Source organism: Protopterus annectens, chromosome 2.part2 (assembly GCF_019279795.1).
Source record: "Protopterus annectens isolate FY-2018-M chromosome 2.part2, PAN1.0, whole genome shotgun sequence".
Lineage (NCBI taxonomy): Eukaryota > Metazoa > Chordata > Ceratodontiformes > Protopteridae > Protopterus > Protopterus annectens.
This window is the reverse complement of record NC_056730.1, coordinates 880,250,748-880,270,779: the sequence shown is the minus strand read 5'-3', so window position 1 is coordinate 880,270,779 and position 20,032 is coordinate 880,250,748. Positions and strand designations below refer to the sequence as shown.

Here is a 20,032-nt window from a genome sequence, read left to right as displayed (position 1 = left end):
CTATAGAGGATACCCAATTTTTAATGTGTTTTTTTTTATGTTGTTGCGACTATGGAGGTCAAATGTTAGGTTTTCATCTATGATGATACCTAGCAGAGTATTTGGAACAACTTTGATGATAGTGTTGTTTTGGGAATAAACAGTGAATTAATTCTTGTTAAGGGGGGTAGTTTTTTTGGGGGGTGAATATCAGGAGTTTAGTTTTATTGAGGTATAGAGTCAGATGATTAATAGACATCCAAGTTTCGGTTGATGTGAAGGCATTTTGAGTAAGTGGTTGCAGTTGTATATTTATTATAAGTTCTTTGATGTGATGTTCATTGTAATAGAAGATAGAAGTACAGACAGAATGTGAAGAGAATACTATAGGAGATGAAAGACATTATAGAGAGGAGAGCTTATGTGTGTAAGAAACTTGTTATATTTAGGAATAATAGTGTTACAGGGAAGTATATATATATATATATATATATATATATATATATATATATATGCATCTACTTGATTTTAGCGAATTCTGTTTCACCGTAACAGGAAATTCGTGAGTGGATTTACGCGAAAGTGCATTTTATCGAAAACACACTTTCGCATAAATTAGTAGGTAAAATAAAAAATAAATCATGTAAATAAAGACAAATCATGCAGTTTGCATGTTAACTTAGTTGTACATCAATGTTTAGTGTTGATGTACAACTAAGCGGACTGTTGTTGAGATCGTAGTACAATGGGGATGAGGGAACATTCCCTTTAGCCTATGGTAGTGCGACCTTGGAGTGAGAATATTAAAGTAGGGGGTGGGGGGGGCTGTGGGGGCTTGTCCCCCCTGCATAAAAGTGTTTGAAGTGTTTATTTTTTTTTGTTTGTTATGGACTTACATGAAAGTGTGTTTTCATTGAAACGCACTTTCATGTAAATGCATTCGCGGATTCACATTTCAAGTGAAACGGAAATTCGTTAGAATGTGTAGATCCATATACACACACACACACACACACATATATATATATATAAATATATCTATATATATATATATATATATATATATATATATATGATGAAAAGAGTTTTTTGGGTGGAGTAAGAATGGTAAGATAGTAGATAAAGGAGTAGCAAGGAATAAGTTATGTAAAACTGTGTTAAAAAAGGGTATGTAATAGGATGGATTTAGAAGATGGGAAGATAGAAAAGAGGATGATTGGATGAGAGGAATAAGATGGGAGGAGTTAGGTTGATTGATGAAGTTTGATTGTTTGTACAGAGATAATGGGAGGAGTTAGACAGCTGAGGAAGTATGATTGGATGAAATGATGGGGTAGAGGGAGTTTGGCTTAGTATAAAGCTAACTGAAATGGGTGTGGGTGGGAATGGGGGCAAAGTAGGGGATAGGAGTGAGCCAGAACATAGAGAGGGTGAACGGAGTGGGGCTACACCTGGATCTCTAAGATAGCTGGCAGAAACAACCTAAAAAAGTCGCATAAGAAATGGAACTGTGAACAGTAAGAGGCAGGCAGATAGATAAAGGATACAGAGCCTTAATGTGGACTCCTAAGGGAGAGGAGCATCCTAACAAAAATACTGTTGGTGGAGGGAAAGTACAATATGGTGGAAAGAGGGCTTAGCTGTAATTAGCGTAAGTTATATGGTGGATAGAGGGTTTAGCTGTAATTAGAGTAAGTTATAGAGAAGGACAAAGCAGCAGAAGAGCTATTGGCAATTTGTGGGTTAGTGTGGAGAAGCAGCTAAGTGGGGATGTCAGAGCAGATGTAGTAGAAGATCGGCAAGGTGATATGCAAGCAGCCGCACAAGCTGATTAAAAAGCAGTAATATAGTGAATTACTATAATGTACGTTATATTTCAAGTTTGTCAATCAATAAAAATCGTTGCTGTGTGTACTATTGGTCAGATTGGAGTTCCAGCTGTGCAGAGGGTAATGTATGGTCTGAGGGCTTGGTTTTGTAGCTCAGAAATCTTTATACTGTAAGTTTATGGATCAACAAAGAACATTAGATTAGTTAGGTCTCTGGATATAATTTCTGTCAGGAATATCTAAAAGGGAAGGAGGAAGCTACAGCATGAAATGTACAAATGTATACTTCTAAAAAATTAATACTCACTAGCAGGTTTGGAAGAACCACTTGCACCAAAGTTTAGATTGCTACAGGGGTCCAAGTACTATAGAAATGGGTACTGTACCCAGCAGCCAGCAGCTGGTTAGCAGCAAGATCTCTAGCATCTAATTTCAGGGAACAGAATGAGTATTTTTTAGCATTATTTATGTGTCACACAGAAGCCAGGTAGAACCTTTTCAGTCAATATGACTACTGAATTTCATGAATATTCCTGATCCAGTTTAGCACAAGTACTCCTTTTTCATTCATGCTTTTTACTGCTTTGTTAGTGTTTGTGATCGTGTGTGTGTGTGTGTGTGTGTATGTGTGTGTGTGTGTGTGTGTGTGTGTGTGTGTGTGTGTGTGTGTGCATGCCTGTGTGTGTGTGTGTGTGTGTGTGTGTGTGTGTGTGTGTGTGTGTGAGTGTATTCCTGAGCACTGAATCTTTTTTATTATTATGTTGCAGTAGAATAAATTTTCCTCCTGCACAAAACGTAGTCTGCTTCACTAAAGTCTCAGTCAGCACCAAGTTTATTAGCTGTTTACTTTTCTGTAATTTCATAAGATCCTTGTAATAGCATACAATGGACAGTACAAAAAGATATGCCTGCCAAAAAGCACAGAGGCAATGTGAAGAAAACATGCATTTTGGAATCCTTAAAGCTAAAGACATGGAAAATAATCTGTTTATCAAGTCTATCATGTTCCATTATGTTTTACTGTAGCAGATATGGCAGACAATTACCTAGGAGCATCAGGATCCACCATACCTGGGACTTCTGCAGGGAGTTTCAGCAGTGACTCCACAGTGGATCTACCATACTTGAGACTTCTGCAGGGAGTTTCATCAGTGATTCCACGGTTGGCCCTGGTGTAGCAAGATGTCACAGTTATGTTAATAGTCGCAACAAAAGTGATATGCACAGGCATTTGTTGAAGACCAGTTTGAGGAATTTTCACACTAATTTTTATAATAATGTATCCTTCTTGTCTGCTACAGTTTATCCGTTATCCTGTTAGTCAAAGGTAAATAAGACAATAGTGGAAATGGGTCAGTATCACAAAGCACATAAGTTGTAATAAGCTGGCACTGTATACTTTAAAAGTGATGCCTTTAAATGTGTGTAAGTGAAATAAATAGCAAAGCTAAGTAACAACATACTTATTTTGAAATGTGTGTGAATTAGATGTATTAGTATGACTAGAAATGGTGAAGACTGGCTGCCTAAGTATTTTCACTGCATTGTCCCTCTCATTTTTATTTGTTTTTATATCCCAGTCATATTGGTTTAACTCACTCTCTTACTAGTTCTCTAAAAAATGCCCATAATTTAATCATAAGTGAAGAATACATCTGACTGAAATTCACAAGTTTTTCACAATAGCTGTATTCATCTGAAGGATCCACTTAGGACATGGCTTACACCCATTTATCAAACACTGCTGTGAAAGCTAGTGACGGTGAATTCCTAATACGGGATATAAGATGTTGTTTGCTGAGATGGAATACTGACACTGGCAAATGAGATGGTTTCTTGTTCCTGTTAACTTTTTCACTTGGATCCGGAAGTGACAGGAGGTGTAAAACCTACTGAAGGATTTAGGTTTGTTTTCCATGGAATTGCCTATTATCACAGCCTTCTTAGTGATGCAATCTCTGATACATTTCAGTGCATTTGGAGAGGATTTGCAATATAAACCGCACCATATGGATGAAGTCTCAGCAGAAGTGTTTCTCTCTGGGCCGCCGCTGAAAACTGGCTTGTTCCAGGTTGGACTTTCCCTGTAAACAAATGTTAAATAAATAAATAACAGTTCCATGGCTGACTATATTATATGACTTAACTTTCTTGGACTGGCAACTTTTTGCAAGGCCAGCACAGTTTGCTTTATCTTACATTTGTTTGGGCGGGTGTTGGTATTTTTCATTTATTTTATTTCATTATTCTGTACAGTTTGCTAAAGTTATTAACTACAATAGATATATTTCATGACTTGACATCACAAGCAATGATCTCAATAATTTTACTGTCTACCTTTCATGTCTTCAGTGAACCCATTTGCACATTGTTAAATACTGGTCATAAATACTGGTTGACTTACTTAACTGAGAATCTACGAATTATTAGCTAGCTTTAGCTTTATTTCTAATTAAGTATTTTAAATCAATTAAATTAATTTTCAGTTCTTCTACAAGAATTGGATTTCACTGATTTGTGAACTGCAAAGTTTATTGTTGTACAGTGCTTATGTTTAAGAACTTTAATAACTGACTGATTAACAGATTGAAAGGAAAAAAAAAAACTTCTAGGTAATAGTCAGATGTGAACAATATGAAGGTACATAACATTCAGCATGAGCCAGTAACCAAGCTATTGTACGCCTCACTTTTGGGTTGTCAGTGCCCAAGACTGAAGTTGTAGTGGTACTATATGAATTTCAGAAGGCAGGGCAAAGAGAAATATGGCATAATTGTAGGAAGGGAGAAAGAAAAATGGTTTGTAGAAGAAATGGAACAAGCAACTGGGTGCTGCATAAAAAGAAATAAAAAGAGAAGAAGAAAAATATCTTCACCAGAGAGATGATTCAGGATATCCAAAGAAAGCATAGAAGGGTTAATACTAAAAAGCTGGAGAACTGCGTAAGAAGTTTATGTTTATGTGAAGGAAACAAGAGTAGTAAGGAAAATCAGTGAACGTATATAAAGACTGGTGAATGGAGTCAGATGTGAGGCTATAACAGCTTTTGCAGACATGAGTAAGAGGGAACAGCTAAACTCTGCATATGAATCAGTCTTACTGAAGTGCTTATTCCCAAGTACTATACAGACAGGGGGAGGATGGCATAATGGTTAAGGTGTTTACCTTATAGACAAAATGTGCATGGTTTGATTCTCACATGGGTTAATTGGCTAGGCTGAAAATGGCCACAAGGGTAGTTGGCCTAGTACTAATCTATGATCTTATAAAGAAAAACAAATGCATCTGATATAAAACATTAACCACTGATATACATGTAATTAAGCATAGTTACATGGAAGTTGTGCTAAGCACAAATACTTAGTAAGTGCTCTGCCTAGGCCTTCAATAAAAAAAATGCTTTGGGAAACCCCAAATGTACACAAGCACCATATTGTTATAGACAGAAATGTCCCTTTAGACATGGGGATGCAAGAGAAATGAGAACTGGGAATGCAAAGTCCAAGGCATGAATGGGAAGATACTACAGATTGTAAAGCAGTAGAAGCATTAAAAATACTACCAGTGTTCTTAATCAGAAGGTTGCTAATAAAAGGACAGGGATCTCAGGATTGAAAAAAGTACAGTTTTGTACCTACCATAAATGTAGATGTTCGAAGATCCACATTGCTGCAGTCCTTACACTTGGGTAGTCCGCTGTCCTCGGTCGGCCCGAATATCAAAGTATAAGGCTGACGTCGGTCAAGGCGCATTTGACTGACATCAGGACGTCAGGGTACAAATGCGCATGACTGACGTCATATCCTCAGTCTTTTCTTGCCCCAGATGTCAGAAGACCCTAAAAATAAAGGTCAAAACCAAAAGACAGCAAACAAACAACCAACCACCCTTGCACTAACTATATGTACAATATATACAATATACACAATATGTACAACCCAACCCACACAACCACCTCTAACTGCAGAGGGAAGGAGGGAGGGTAAATTGGACTGCAGCAATGTGGATCTTGAACATCTACATTTATGGTAGGTACAAAACTGTACTATGTTCTTCATCTCACATTGCTGCAGTCCTTACACTTGGGTAGAATCCCAAAGCAGAGGTAAGGGAGGATGGCTAACTACAAGGAAGCAGGAGCTGCCAAAATGCCCTGCAAAACAGCAGTGGCAAAACCAGCCCTGGATTTAGAGTAAAGTGGCAGGTGATAATACCTAGAGAAAGTATGCACTGAACTCCAAGTAGCTGCCTCCAAAATATCCTTGGTTGCCACTCCCTCAAAAATGCTGTTGAAGTGGCAGTAGCCCTAGTGGAATGAGGCCTAATCCCAGCTGGAATCTCCTTGCCATGATGGGAATAACAGAAAGCAATGCAAAACCCAATCCACTTAGAAATAGTTTGTTTTGACACAGGCTTGCCCTGAGAACTCAAAGCAAAAGAAACAAACAACTGCTGAGACTGCCTGAACCCTTTAGTTCTGTCCAAATAATAACGCAACTGCCTGTGTACATCTAAAGTGTGCAAAATCTTTTCCCCTTTATTTTGGGGATTTGCATAAAAAGTAGGCAAATGAATAGTTTGGTTTAAAGCCACACTAGAAACCACCTTAGGCATAAAGGAAGGATTAGTGCGTAATGATACCCTATCCTTATGGAAAATCAAGAAAGGCTCAACCGCCATAAGGGCCTGCAATTCAGAAACCCTTCTTGCAGAGGTAATTGCCAACAAAAAGCAGTCTTCCATGATAAATATTTCAACTCAGAAGTAGCTGCAGGCTCAAAAGGTTGTAGAGTGAGTTTCTCCAACACAAAATTGAGATCCCAAGCAGGAGTAGGAGCTCTTCGTGGGGGTCTTATATTCTTTGCCCCTCTAAGAAATTGCTTGAACAAAGGATGAGAAAACAATGGTGGGACACAATCATAGTGAGCGAAATTGCTGCAGCATGAACCTTAATAGAAGAGAAAGACAAACCTTTGTCCAGTAACTCAGTAAGATATTGAAGAGCCACACTCAAATTAGGCTCAGAAACATCAAAATCTTTGCTGCACTCCAAAATAAAAATCTCTTCCATTTATCTGCGTACACTTTCCTTGTACTAGGCCTTCTAGCTTCCAAAATCACATTCAAAACTTGTTGTGGAAGTTGAGACCCTCTATGGTTCAAAACAGAATATGCCAGGCTGTTAGGTGAAGAGAGTGAAGCTTGACATTCAGCAAATGGCTGTCCTCCTGTGACAACAGGTGTGGAATCGAAGGCAAAGGCCATGGAGGCTTCCGTACCAGACTTCTCAGTAATGGGAACCAGTGCTGTCGAGGCCAATCTGGAGCTATTAAAATCATCCTTGGCTTGTCCTGTCTGACCTTTAGAAGTACCTTTGGGAGGAGAGGTAGAGGAGGAAAGGCATACACATGAAGATTGCTCCAATTGAAAGAAAGAGCATCCACTTTCCAAGCTGTGGGATGAAACCTTTTTGTGCAAAACTTTGGCAGCTGATGGTTTAGTGGAGAAGCGAACAGATCTATGTCTGGAGTTCCCCATGACACTGTCAATTTCTGAAATACATGAGGATCCAATTTCCACTCGTGGGGATCCATAATTCGTCTGCTCAACACATCTGCTAAGGAGTTCTGTGCTCCTGGCAGAAACCTTGCCTGAAGATTGAGCTGTAAACTGAGAGCAGTCTCCCACAAAATCATTGCTTGCCTGCATAGAGGATAAGAATGCGTTCCCCCTTGCTTGTTGATGTACCACATGACAGTTGTGTTGTCTGTTAGAATCAACACCTGCCCTGGAAGAAGTAAATCCTTGAAAGCCACTAATGCAAACTGGACTGCTAACATCTCCTTCAGGTTGATATGTAGATGTTGTAGTCTGGCAGGCCACTTGTCTTGTATCCACTTTCCATTTAGATGAGCTCCCCAAGCTTTGTCTGAGGCATCTGTCGTTAAAATCTGACTCGCCTCTGGCCGGGTCACAGAGAGTCCCTTGTTTAGGTGACATTCCTGAGCCCACCACAAAAATTCCTTTTGAATGCAAGGTATTATTTGAATGACAGTGTCTAGATCCTGGCAGTGCTGTGTCCACACATTTTTGAGATACCATTGCAGCTTCCTCATATGCAGTTTGGCATTGGGAAGCACCAGAATACAAGATGCCATGAACCCTAAGGCTTGAAGGACTGTCCTTGCAGTCAGCCCGGACTGATGAGATAGCTGATGGAAGTAAAGGGATAGACTCTTTTGTTTGTCCGGGGTTAAAAAGGCCATCTGGGATGCTGTATTCAGTCTCACACCCAGAAAGCACATGTCCTGAGAGGGTACTAGACTGGACTTTATTTCGTTCACAGAATACCCCAGGCATCTTAGCACTGCTATCACATATTCCAAATGATGAAGAAGCTCTTCCCTTCCTTGAGCCAGAATCAGGCAGTCGTCCAAATAAGGATAGATCTGTATTCCTTTTAGCCTGAAGAAAGCTATCACTGGAGCCAGAACTTTCGTGAATACTCTGGGCGCAGTAGATAAGCCAAAGGGCAATGCAGAGAACTGAAAGTGAGAAGTCCCAGCTCGAAACGCAGATACTTCCTGCAACTTAGTCTGATAGGAACATGAAGGTAAGCCTCCTTGAGATCCAAAGTTACCATCCAATGATCTTTGCCCAGCAGAGGTAAAAGCTGCTGTAACGTCAACATTTTGAACTTGGGAATGTCCAGATAAGTGTTGAGGGTAGATAAATCCAAAATTGGTCTCCACGTGTTCCCCTTCTTCGGTACTAGGAACAGGCGAGAATAAAATCCTAGGCCCACTTCTGGCATAGGGACCGGCTGTATGGCCCCTATTTGGAGTAACAGAGAAACTTGCTTGTGAGCCTCTATTCTTTGTTGAGGAGGAACGTCTGGCATGCCTTTGAAAGGAGGCAAGGTATGGAAATAAAACCTGTAACCGTGGTGTATGATATCCAATACCCATCTGTCTTGGGTAATTAAACTCCAATTTTCTTTGAAAAGTGCCAACCTTCCTCCCAAAGGTGCTGCCAGACGAGAAGGCTCTGGCAGCTGAAAAGGTAGGTCATTGGGTCTGTTTACGAAAGGACTGACTCCTGCCCTCACCTGAAGACTGTGCAGGAGAACTCCCTGTTCTAGGCCTGAAAGAGCCCTGCGCTCTGCCCCTACCACGTCTAGATCTACCCCTAGACTGGGAATCATAAGAAGGATACGTCCACCCCTTAGTAGGCCAATTTCTACTAAACTTTGGAGGCTGGACCTGCAAAAAATCTTTAACAGTCTGCATAGACTTAGCCTTGTCTTCCATTTTCTTTAAAACTGCCTCAACAGGAGGACCAAACAACACGTCAGATTGTAAAGGAGCATCTAAAATCCTTGTTTTAACATGTTCAGACAAATTTTGATCCCTTAGCCAGGCGTGCCTGCGAAGAACTGACCCAGTGGCAGCCACCCTAGACGAGGCCTGTACAGCATGAAAACCACATTGCAAAGAATGCTTACCCACCTGTTCAGAAACATGTACTAAATCCTGCAACTCTTTACAATCAATACCAACTGCTAGAGCATCAACCTTAGACTTTAATTGTGAAAGGAGATAGTTTTGGTATTTCAACATGTGAAACTGGCAATTCAAAGCCCTCATAGCAAGAGTGGAAGAAGTATAAACTTTCTTTCCCCATCTATCCAAGGCCCTAGCCTCTTTGTCTGCAGGAACCGGATTCTTTACAACAGAAGCCTTAACACCTTTAGGCCCCTGGCTAACAGTTTCTGGGTCTGCCCTAGGACTCTTAAAAAGATACTTATGAGCTTCAGGCACCCTGTAATACCTATCCGGCTTAACAGGAGCAGGAGGCAAAGAATCAGGATTAAGAGAAGCCTCTGAAAAAACATCTTCCACTACATCCAAAACAGGAGGTATAGCCAAAGGCCTATGCTGGGGTAAAAACAAAAATTCCCTAAGCCGTTTCCTGGAATCAGAGAAGTCCTGACCTTCCCACTTAAAATGCTCCCTCATGGAATGAAGAGTTTCGGAAAAAGAAAAATCCTCAGGAGGAGAAGCAGAAGGAGTAGAATCATCCACATCAGAATCAGAATAAGGAGAGTACTCCTGCAAGTCTTCAGCCGAAGACTCTGAAACATCTGAAGCCTGCTCAAAACCCCCCAGCTCAGACTCCATCCTAGGTCTCTTATCAGGAGGGGGCATAGAACCCCTAATCAAAGTAATCAAATCTTCTGCCATTTTAAGCATATGCTTCTTGGGCACAGTTCCTGAAGAGCTAGGGGTAACACCAACTGAAGTCAAACCTGGCCTGCCCCTGGGAGAAGCCTTTGAAACAGAAGGAGAGGGCCTAGCCACCCTGGGAAGGGAGGGGAGAATAGTAACCTGAGAAGCCCCCTCAGCCTGACTTGCCTCCTGAGAGGCCACATCTTGCAATAATAAAGTCTCACCCTGGGAACACAAAGAAACCTCCGGTGGAACCACCGGCTCCACCGACACCTCTAAAGAACCGGCGTCCGGTACGGACGGTTCTTCTAGCCTAGGCTTAACTGCTTTGTCCTTGCGCTTCTTCGAAGAAGCGGGCGTCGGAGCATCCGACGGCATTTTATAATTGCACCGCTTCCCAAAGACTAACCTTGCACAATCCAACCTTCTCTTTATAGTGCGTTTATTAAGTCTAGCACAAGAGCGACAGCCAACAACGTCGTGCTCAGGCCCTAAGCAAGGAATACACAAAGTATGATAATCTCTATGCGGTATCTGTTTCCCACAAGAAATGCAATTATTGACTTTTTCTGACATCCGGTAAATGACTGAGGCAAGAAAAAACTAAAATATTCCCCAACAGGGTACTTAGCCAACTTTGAACTCGGTCTGAAACTTCGAAATCGAAAAATCTCAGAACGCCAACCGGCACTTGCAATGCTGCTTCTGCATCGGACCATGCGGCAAAAAAGACTGAGGATATGACGTAGGTCATGCGCATTTGTACCCTGACGTCCTGATGTCAGTCAAATGCGCCTTGACCGACGTCAGCCTTATACTTTGATATTCGGGCCGACCGAGGACAGCGGACTACCCAAGTGTAAGGACTGCAGCAATGTGAGATGAAGAACATCAGCTAGGGTAGTGTAGTGGAAAAAAACTGGCTTGCACAGCAAGATGTGAGATTACAAGTTGATGAGTTTAACCACTGTCTGAATGAAAATTATTGAAAAAGTTCAACAATAATTGGCCTGAACAGCTCCTGAAGGATAATGATCCGAAAGACTCCAACCAGGATGGTCCCACAGAGGGGAGGTCTTGCAGGGTCTATATCATGAGACTTGACATCTTAAAATGTCGACTCTCATTTGTTCGACATGAAAATGTCGAACTATAAGTTTCCCGAATGACCGTTCTGTTACACCTACCCTTTCTCTGACTGTACTGCGGTCTCGGAGTTATAATATTTAGTTAGGGGGGGGTGGGAGGCACAGCCTCCCATGTTGGGGAGTGTGGGTAGTGAAGCCCCCCCACTTAAATATGTATGTTTTTGTGTGGCTTGGTGTTTGGCCAACCAATTTCTTTCCATTGGAAAGAAATCAGTGATTTGGCCATTCGGGAAAGTTGGTGTTCGACATTTTCATATCGAACAACTGAGAGTTGACGTTTTAAGATATCACTCTCATGATATAGACCTGGTCTTGCCAGTATTCTGACTCAATATTATAAATGGGTCATAATCAAGATGGCAAGTACTAATCCAACAAATGGAGTTTTCATGGAGTTTGGCAAGATGTCTCTAACACTATTCTAAGAGAAGGCTGGTAGGAAAAGCTTGGGACAATGAGGTAGGCCCAAAGGTACCAGAAAACATGGAATGATGGATAAGGGGTAGACAGTAACATCTGTAGGGAATATTTTCTGCAAGGGAAGTAACCAGTGATGTTCTGCAATGGTCAGTGTTGGGATATAGTTTATTCTGTTTGGGGTATTTTATTTAACATTATGATCTACCACTCATGCAGTAACAAAGTCTACCTGCAGAATATGTGAAGCATGTCTTTATGAAAAAGGAGGAGTCAGAGCACGTGGACAACTTGAGCAGGCTCAATGTACTGTTAGAAGGTAGCATCTGATATTCAGTGAAATAAAATGTAAGATCACACATGTTATCAAAAACAGCCTGAGGAAGAATTTATTTCCAGGGGAAGGAAAAGTGAAGATGGAAAAGTACCTAGGTATAATAATTACAAAACAATAACATAAAATCAAATAATAATAACCTCTCCACTGAAAGATGAACAGGACCCTAAAGACCAAAGTTTGTGCTATTACATGTGCTGGATTAACACGCTCATAACGGAGTCGATCTGAAAAATTTTTTAGTAAGAATTGTATTTCAAAACGTATTAATTATACATTGCACTGCCAACGGCCAGTGCAGCACATTTCTTTGAGAGATGTGAACTGCTACTGAAATGCTATTGATAGTGTATTGAGGATTTCTACAACTTTCCTCAAGTTCTGCAAATGCTACATACAGAGTCACCACACTCATCATTGGGTGGGTGGTTGAAGTTACTGAATAATATAGTGTTCATTAGATGTGCATTAATGCAAACTGTAATTCTTTAGGCCCTGATTAATGACATAAAATAATAACATGACTGCAATATCATTTAAGTAGTAGCAATGCAAACTACACATATTACAATGTGAACATTAATGACAATAATTCAGTGCACCTTAGACTGGACACTTGAAAGTTATTTGTAGCCAAATCATCACCTGCATGACTCTGTCCTTCCTGAAACTTTCTTTTTCTTCTGTTTTTGTCATATCTCTGCAGCTCCTGTGAAAATGGAATATAACCTGGCCCATGTTCTGAGGACAGTTGACCACCTGGTCTCACAACTCATCTAATTACTTAAAAAAAAGAAATAATATATACATATATGAAATAAAAATAAATAGATCAGTCAAGCAGAAGGAAATGGAGTATGTCAGTACTGAATACTTTGGAAGTGAAAAGAGACCTGACCCTGATGTAGTGCTTTTCACTTCTTACTGTTACACCACTTAAATGGAGATGGTTTATGTCATTTCACTGCAGAAATGAACACAGTTATTTAGCCATACTACAGTAAATGCAGTAATACCAATGAAAACAGACTAGAATCCCAACCAGTGTTTATCAGTATGTACTCATTACGTTGTTAATTACAAGATATATAATTGGTTACTGACAGATGTTAAACCTCTCATTTTAGTCTGACTGAAATAAAGGCATTTGGTCTTTAATATTTATGACTCCTTTTGTTGGACCCCTCTGTTTTTTTAAATTTCTTTCCTGTTTATGTTCTGTTTTATGAAGATCCAGAAATGCTTGTAGCACACACATCTACACTTGTTTCTTGTCAGTTAATGCTAAACAAAATATGCAAATATGCACTAGATGTAATGTTGCACAGCTCAGAAGTTCTAAAATTAGTTCTGCTTCTTCGCACTTTTCTCACTGAAATATGGGCATAGTGCCAACATTTCCTTTTTTGCATCTGTGAATTGTGGAACTAAGAATAACACCCTGTAAGTACTTCTATTCTGTCTTTCCCTTCTACAGCAGAAAGTAAAAGTGTTAAATACCTTCAAGTCTCACCCCAGTGATATTCAGTAGTGTAACATGCTGCACCTTTTCAGGCTCCTAGGTTAATCTACTCACAGTGAGAAATAGATAAAATTTCTGTATCCGTGGTTTCCTATTTTTTATCAGCTTTTCATGCAGCAAGAGATCTCCAGGAGTTACAGTTGGAGCATATGTCACTATGAATTATATTTTTGTACATCCACAAACATAAATTCTTGAAAGCAAATACGTATTTTCAGTTTGACTTGCATATTTCTTCACTTCTGGCAAACAGTTTCAAGTTCTAATACCACGTAATAACAAGATGGCTAATAAATAAAATACTGACAATGAGAATATGGTCTACTCTTACTGAGGTGTGTCCTAAAATTGAAATAAATAAACTGTGTACCATACATAGCACATGCAGATCACCATAGCTAGCTCGTGATTATTATATGCGTTATTCTACAGCCTAAGTAACAGAGTGTTTCAATTGTCTTAGTGATGAATCTCTGCTGATTATTTAACTGAATCACGTGTTATCAGGAGCCTGCAGAAGGAAACATCATACTGTGACTGGCCAGACAAGTGAGTTGTAAAGCAAATGAGAACTGCAATGCACAACTGTTTAACATTCTTAAGTATAGTCAGTACAGTGTGATTCTGTTTTTTATATACTAAGTCCAAGGCTAATGCATCCTAGAGAATTCCCTTTTTTCTGATGTACAGCATATCTTGAGTTAGTACATATAAGTAGTAAGGGCGAGAGAGCATTGCTCTCATGTTGGACAGTGAAGGATGCAAACCCCATTCAAAAAACACTTATGCTGTTCAGTCAGTTTCAATTTTCACTGTTTTCTGGTTAATCACAAGTAATTATTTGCAGTTTTGACCATCAAACATTTATTCGGTACTTTAATCATTCAGACAGAGCACTGATGTCCACAGAGCTACATGCAAAGTTATGCTTTAGGCCTTTCTTACTATTTTGGCAATGTGTACTCAAAGGAGAGATCTTCATCTATAATTATACTGAGAGCCTTTAATACAATGTCTGTCTTAAGTGACAGTCTGCATTGCTGTAAAAGCAAAAGTCACTTGCTTGCCAAAACTAAGAGTTTGACATTTAGTTTTACTTACTCCCAAGTCATTATCTTTTGAACAGATGCAGGCTGTGTCCATGCCTGAGTGGAGACTAAACTCATCTAAAGAGAGGGGGAAAGGCAATTATTTCTAGTCTGCAGGGCAGAAGAAAGGCTAAAAACAGTGTCCTGAATATGAAGCCCCAAGGTGTTTCACTGGTCACGTTAACTGGAGCAGAGAGCTCATCACTCACCCTTACCATCTGAATCCTATTTGGTAGCTACTGCTCAGTCTAGCAAATGACATAAATATTAAACCCATGCTTATATTGGTTTATAATCCTTGTGCGTAGGGTACTATCAAATGCCTTGACAAGATCTAGGTATGGTATGCGAAAAGAAAAATTCCTTAACCATGGCTATCATGACCCATCAGAAAAGGTAGCCAACTTCAACAAGCACGACCTATCTTTCACAAACCCATACTGATTCATGCACAGAAGAAGAAGTAAAGTCACCAGTATCCCTCTGAGTAACTTCATAATGATCCTCTCCATAACTTTGCAGAGGACAATGATGAGGTTAATGTGTATACAATATCCAGAATCAGCTGTAGTTCCAACCTTGTGAATAGGAACCACCATGGCTGGCTGCCATATCCTGAAAAAGTGTCCACAGATATACTTTTGCTTAACAGGATGTGAAAGGGCCACTAAGATATGTTTAATGACACAAATAAAACCACTGGAGATGTGATCACTGTACAGAAACAGATCCGCTGAATACGCTACAGCAGAATGATGTTCAGCCTGTGACATTTATCTGATGCTGCTGCTGTTACTGTCAACAGTTTGATGGCACTCGGGATGGGGTATATGTGAATAACTGCTCCTCAGTGGCATCATTTTTTTTTTATCTGGACAGCATCCACATTCATGTTTTTCTTTTTCTTTTTCAGAAATTCCATAGGGTCTGTCCTAGGGCCCTCATCTTTTTTCTATAAAAGAACCCTGGTTATTGAACCAGCTCAGTGGTACAGAGATAGGACATCTATCTGCTCTGCTGCCAACCCAAGTTTGGGAATGGACTCCTGCTGCAAAGAACAGCCACGGTAATTAAGATGAAGCTGTCAATGGCCAGTTCTTATATCCTGGGGAGGATGGGGAGGGAAAACATGATGCCTGTGAGACCAGTGGTGGAGGCTAGGTGCCTTGCAGGACATCTCAGATTTAACAGACACCAATCTGGCTAACAACAGGAAAAACAATGCTCCTACTTACGAGTGAACCTGGAAGCTACCCTAAAAATTATAGACCAATAACTTGTCTTCCAATGACGTAAAACTATACACTGGAATTGATGCTGACAGAGTTTATAGTCATTTAGAGGAAAACTCAATTATGGCAATAGAACAAAAGGGAAATAAAAGAAAGCCATAGCACAGGATCATTTGTTATTAAATAAAGTCATAGTGGAGAACTGTGAAAAGGGGAGGAATCTAAGTTTGGCATGGACTGACTATAAAAAAGCACATTCATGTATAAAAAAAGAGTGCTTCAAATATATAAGATGCACCCTACACTGATCGACTACATTACAGTGACCATGAAACAGTGTCAGACCACTTTGCAATTAAGCCATGATAAAGTACAAATTATTATCCCAGGGATAAAAATTCAGAGGGGGAAATTCCAGGGTGACTCTTTGTCACTGTTGCTATTCTGTCGTGCCCTTAACCCATTAAGCTGCCTACTTAACAGCTTAGGCCATGGCTATAATGTGGCTCATAGAAATGTAAAGACTTCTCATCTTCTCTTTGTCAATTGATTTAAAATCATATAGCTCATCAGGTGAGGAACTGAAATCACAACTGTAAGTTGTCAAAACTATTTCAGATGATATAAGAATGCCATTTGTTCTTGATAAATTGCAAAAGCAACCTTTAAATCAGGAAAACTACAGCACCAAGAAAACATTGGTTTAGGACAAGAATGTGATACAAAAGAATTTCAGCAACAGGGAGTGTATAAATATTTGGGAATTGATAAAGGGTCAACAATAAAGCATGAACAAATGCAAATGAAACTTAGTAAGGAATACTTTGGAAGACTTAATTTAATCCTGAAAACAGTGTTGGCATATAAGAACAAAATTCAAGCTATAAACCAATTTGCTCTTCCTGTACTAACTTACAGTTTTGGAGTGATTGATTGACCCCAAAACGTGTTGGATATATTAGACAGGAAAACAAGAACGATGCTTCATGCTCACAAAATGAGTTATAAAAAATCAATGCATACCAAGATTATATATTCCCCATTCCAAAAGAGAGATGGGCCCTCCTTGAAACTGATTACATGTACAGATCTGCAATCGTGGAACTGCACACATATCTGAAGACCTCACAAAACCCGAATGTAGTGAAAGTTTTGAAACATGAGGAAATAAATCTAAAATGACTTCTCTGCTTAGTGTAGCAGAAACACTGGTGTCAAGCAATAATGGAAATCAAACCAGAAGTAGATAAAAATCAGGCAGCAACTGAATGTGCCAAAAAAAACAAAAGAAAAAATATAAGGTGAAGGACCAAATGAGAAGGCAAGAAATGTGAAAAATACATAAATATAGTTGCAAATATAGAAAACTTCTGGAAGAACTTCATGTTGATTAGGATCGAATGCAGGAATGGTTAAGGAGAAACAAATTTAAACCAAAAGATGAAAGGTTAATATTGGTGGCCCAAGATAGTGGGCTATGTACACATTGGTTTACAAAGTCCATTGAAGATGTGTACGAAACAGACAGATGTAGGTTTTGTAAAACGGAACTGGAAACAGTTGCACACCTCGTTGCTGGTTATGACATACTAATGGCAGAAGGACTGTATATTAAAAGCCATAACAATGTGGCAAGACTGTTGCACTGTGGACTTTGCAAACATTATGGTATTGAAGTGGCTGAAAAACACTGGAAACTTGAGCCACAAAGCATCATAGAAAATGATGAAGTCTACATCACATAGGATCACCCATTACCAACAGTTCAGTATTTAGATGCTAGAAAACCAGATATAGGGGTCCATGAAAAGAAGACAAAATTAGCATTGATCACTGAAATTGCCACACTCAGTGAGTACACTGTCTTGCATAAAGGCAGACACAAAGTCATAAAATATCAGGATTTGCACGCAGAAACAAGAGCAATGTGGAAGAAAGATAGCCAAACAGTTCCAATAGTAGTAGGAGCAACGGGTCTTATAAAATATGTTACAAATACATGTAACCCCATATGGATTGCTGAAGGAGTCATTACTGGGCACATTGCAGGTGCTGCGAAGAGCACTTCTGGCTGACATCAAAGATTGAAACAATACTAATTTCATGAACTTAAATCTTATTTTGACTTAGGAATGGGGGTCCATTCCCATCATGGTATAAGAAACCCAAAAGGCTTGGAGAAATTAAAAAAGGGGTGGAAATGATATCATAGGTTCGTAGGTTGTTACTAGACTAATGACCACTAGGGCCTTTTTAAGCCTAAACATGCACCCCAACCTAATTTTGTTCCCTGAGTACCTTGGGTATCGATTAGGACAGGGTGTATGTTAGTAAGGAGGTAGCTAAGAGACTTGTGGGGGATGTTAATTGGAGGAACATTATACTTACTGCCAGCCTCTGTCCATCAGAGACATGGGAGCCATTCCCGGGTGAATTTACAATTTCCCATCCAATGGTTAAGGTTTTGTTTGAACAGCATCATGGACAAACTCTGCTTCACATGGATAGGGAGTTATTCTAGAATGCGGGGATCCTTTGAGTCACATATCTGTCCCTCCAGCATGTTCTATTCATGTCAGAAATGAAGTTCAAATCCTTGGATCTAGTGTTTCTAGTGCTGTGTGCTTTGTGGATGTGCAAAAAGATCCATCAGGGCTAGATCTGAAGATGCCTTATAAGCCAGGAATAGATCACCTCTCAGGAGTCTGCAGAATACTGAGTACAGAGACAGGGCCTTTAGGCAATCTGTGTAGGACAGGGTATTCATAGCATAACTGCAAAGCTAAGGTAAAGTCCCTGCCTGCTACAGAAACATTTTGTAAAGTCAAGAAACCAGTATGAAGTGAAATAAACTCAGAAAAATAAAGCTAACTGGAATATACAGCTAACATGTAATCTAACACCTTTTTGCTGCTATATGTGTTATCTATCACATTGTACAAGCCTATGTTATGACCCTCTGAAGGTTTTTTTTTTCTTTTGTAAATGCACAGAATAAGGATAATTGATCTTATGATCATAGATCCAATACATGTTTGTGATAATTTTAATGTATTTCCAGGTATTCTTGAAAACTTTTAGATTTCTGGATCTGTGAAGCCTGGCAAGGTCTATACTTAATGTCAGTTAAATATCCAAAATCCACAGCGGATTAACGGTAGATAACATATACAATGAAGGGTAATAATGGAGAACAATGGAGTAAGCGTAACTAGCATTCAAATTCATAGACATGAGTCACTCTCAGTCCAGTGTTCTCCATCGCCCGTTTGTTAGACTATTCAGGAGGCAACCAGGGATATTGTTGGGGCACATTCAGATAATGTTTTTAGTCTTAGCGAGTGCTGACAGAACCTGATTCCTGCTAATAGGTGAGGGGAGTATGGTAGTAGGGATTCCACAAGTGATAGCCCAGGGAGGGGCAGAGTGGGGGATGAATTTTGAGTTGAATTTATCGGCAAGTAGATTTGTTGTGCCTCCCTGATCAGTGAAGGTGGTGCTGTTAACCACCAGTTCAGCACACTTCTGTATGTTACCTTTAAAGTTCCAGACATAGCAGAAGAACACCTTGTGATTGTCCTTCACCTGACAGGCTATCCTGATGTCATAGCTGTCCTTGTTAGACTTAATTCGTCTTCTTAGTTTCTTGTTTAGTCAAATAAGAGAGGTCTTTTCTTTATGGAAGTTGGTCTTTCTGGTTTTGGCCACAACTTTTTTTCTTTTGTTATATACCCTGTTGAAGTGAGGATTCCACTAGTGGGTTTGTTTTTGGTGTTTATCTTGGACTTACTTCTGGTAGGTCTACCTCTATGCAACCATTTACAAGTTTGTACAGGGCTTCTGTGAATAATTCTGTATAGGTAGCTGTGGTCTCAGGTTAAGGGGAGCCTTGAATTTTGACAAAATGTCACTTAATAGAATGCAGTTTGCCTTAGAATAGTTCCTAACTATTAGTTTTGGTTGGATTTTCCAAGTTGAGTTTTATTTCAAAGGAGGCAGCTATGTGATTTGACCTCACAAGTGAGGCCATGACATGGAGGGGGGCATATCTCTACCTTGTTGGTGAGTACTAGATCCAGTATATTTGATCTTCTGGTTGGAGCGCACACTATCTGGTCTCAGGTGTATGTGTTAATAAAGTCCAGGAAGCATTGTGCCTTTGAGTTTGAGGGAGTGTATGCTTCCCAGTCTATGGACGGGCAGTTAAAGTATCCCATGATTAGGGTATTTGGTTTTCTGGTGAGTGTCTCTA

At 39.8% G+C, this 20,032-nt stretch overlaps 1 protein-coding gene across 5 annotated transcripts in view; it reads right to left on the bottom strand.

Moving 5' to 3' along the window:
* Positions 1-20,032, bottom strand: part of STARD4 (StAR related lipid transfer domain containing 4) — a 206,281-nt gene that overhangs the window by 136,597 nt on the left and 49,652 nt on the right. The window contains exons 2-3 of one of the 5 annotated variants that reach the window (XM_044064193.1): positions 3,624-3,892; positions 2,880-3,122 (exon numbers count right to left, since the gene is read on the bottom strand). The exons of 1 other annotated variant lie outside the window; for it this stretch is intronic. The gene's annotated coding sequence lies outside the window, so the exon portion shown is untranslated. The remainder of the gene's footprint in view (positions 1-2,879; positions 3,123-3,623; positions 3,893-20,032) is intronic. 3 more of the 5 variants (XM_044064195.1, XM_044064194.1, XM_044064197.1) reach the window with 3 other exon arrangements.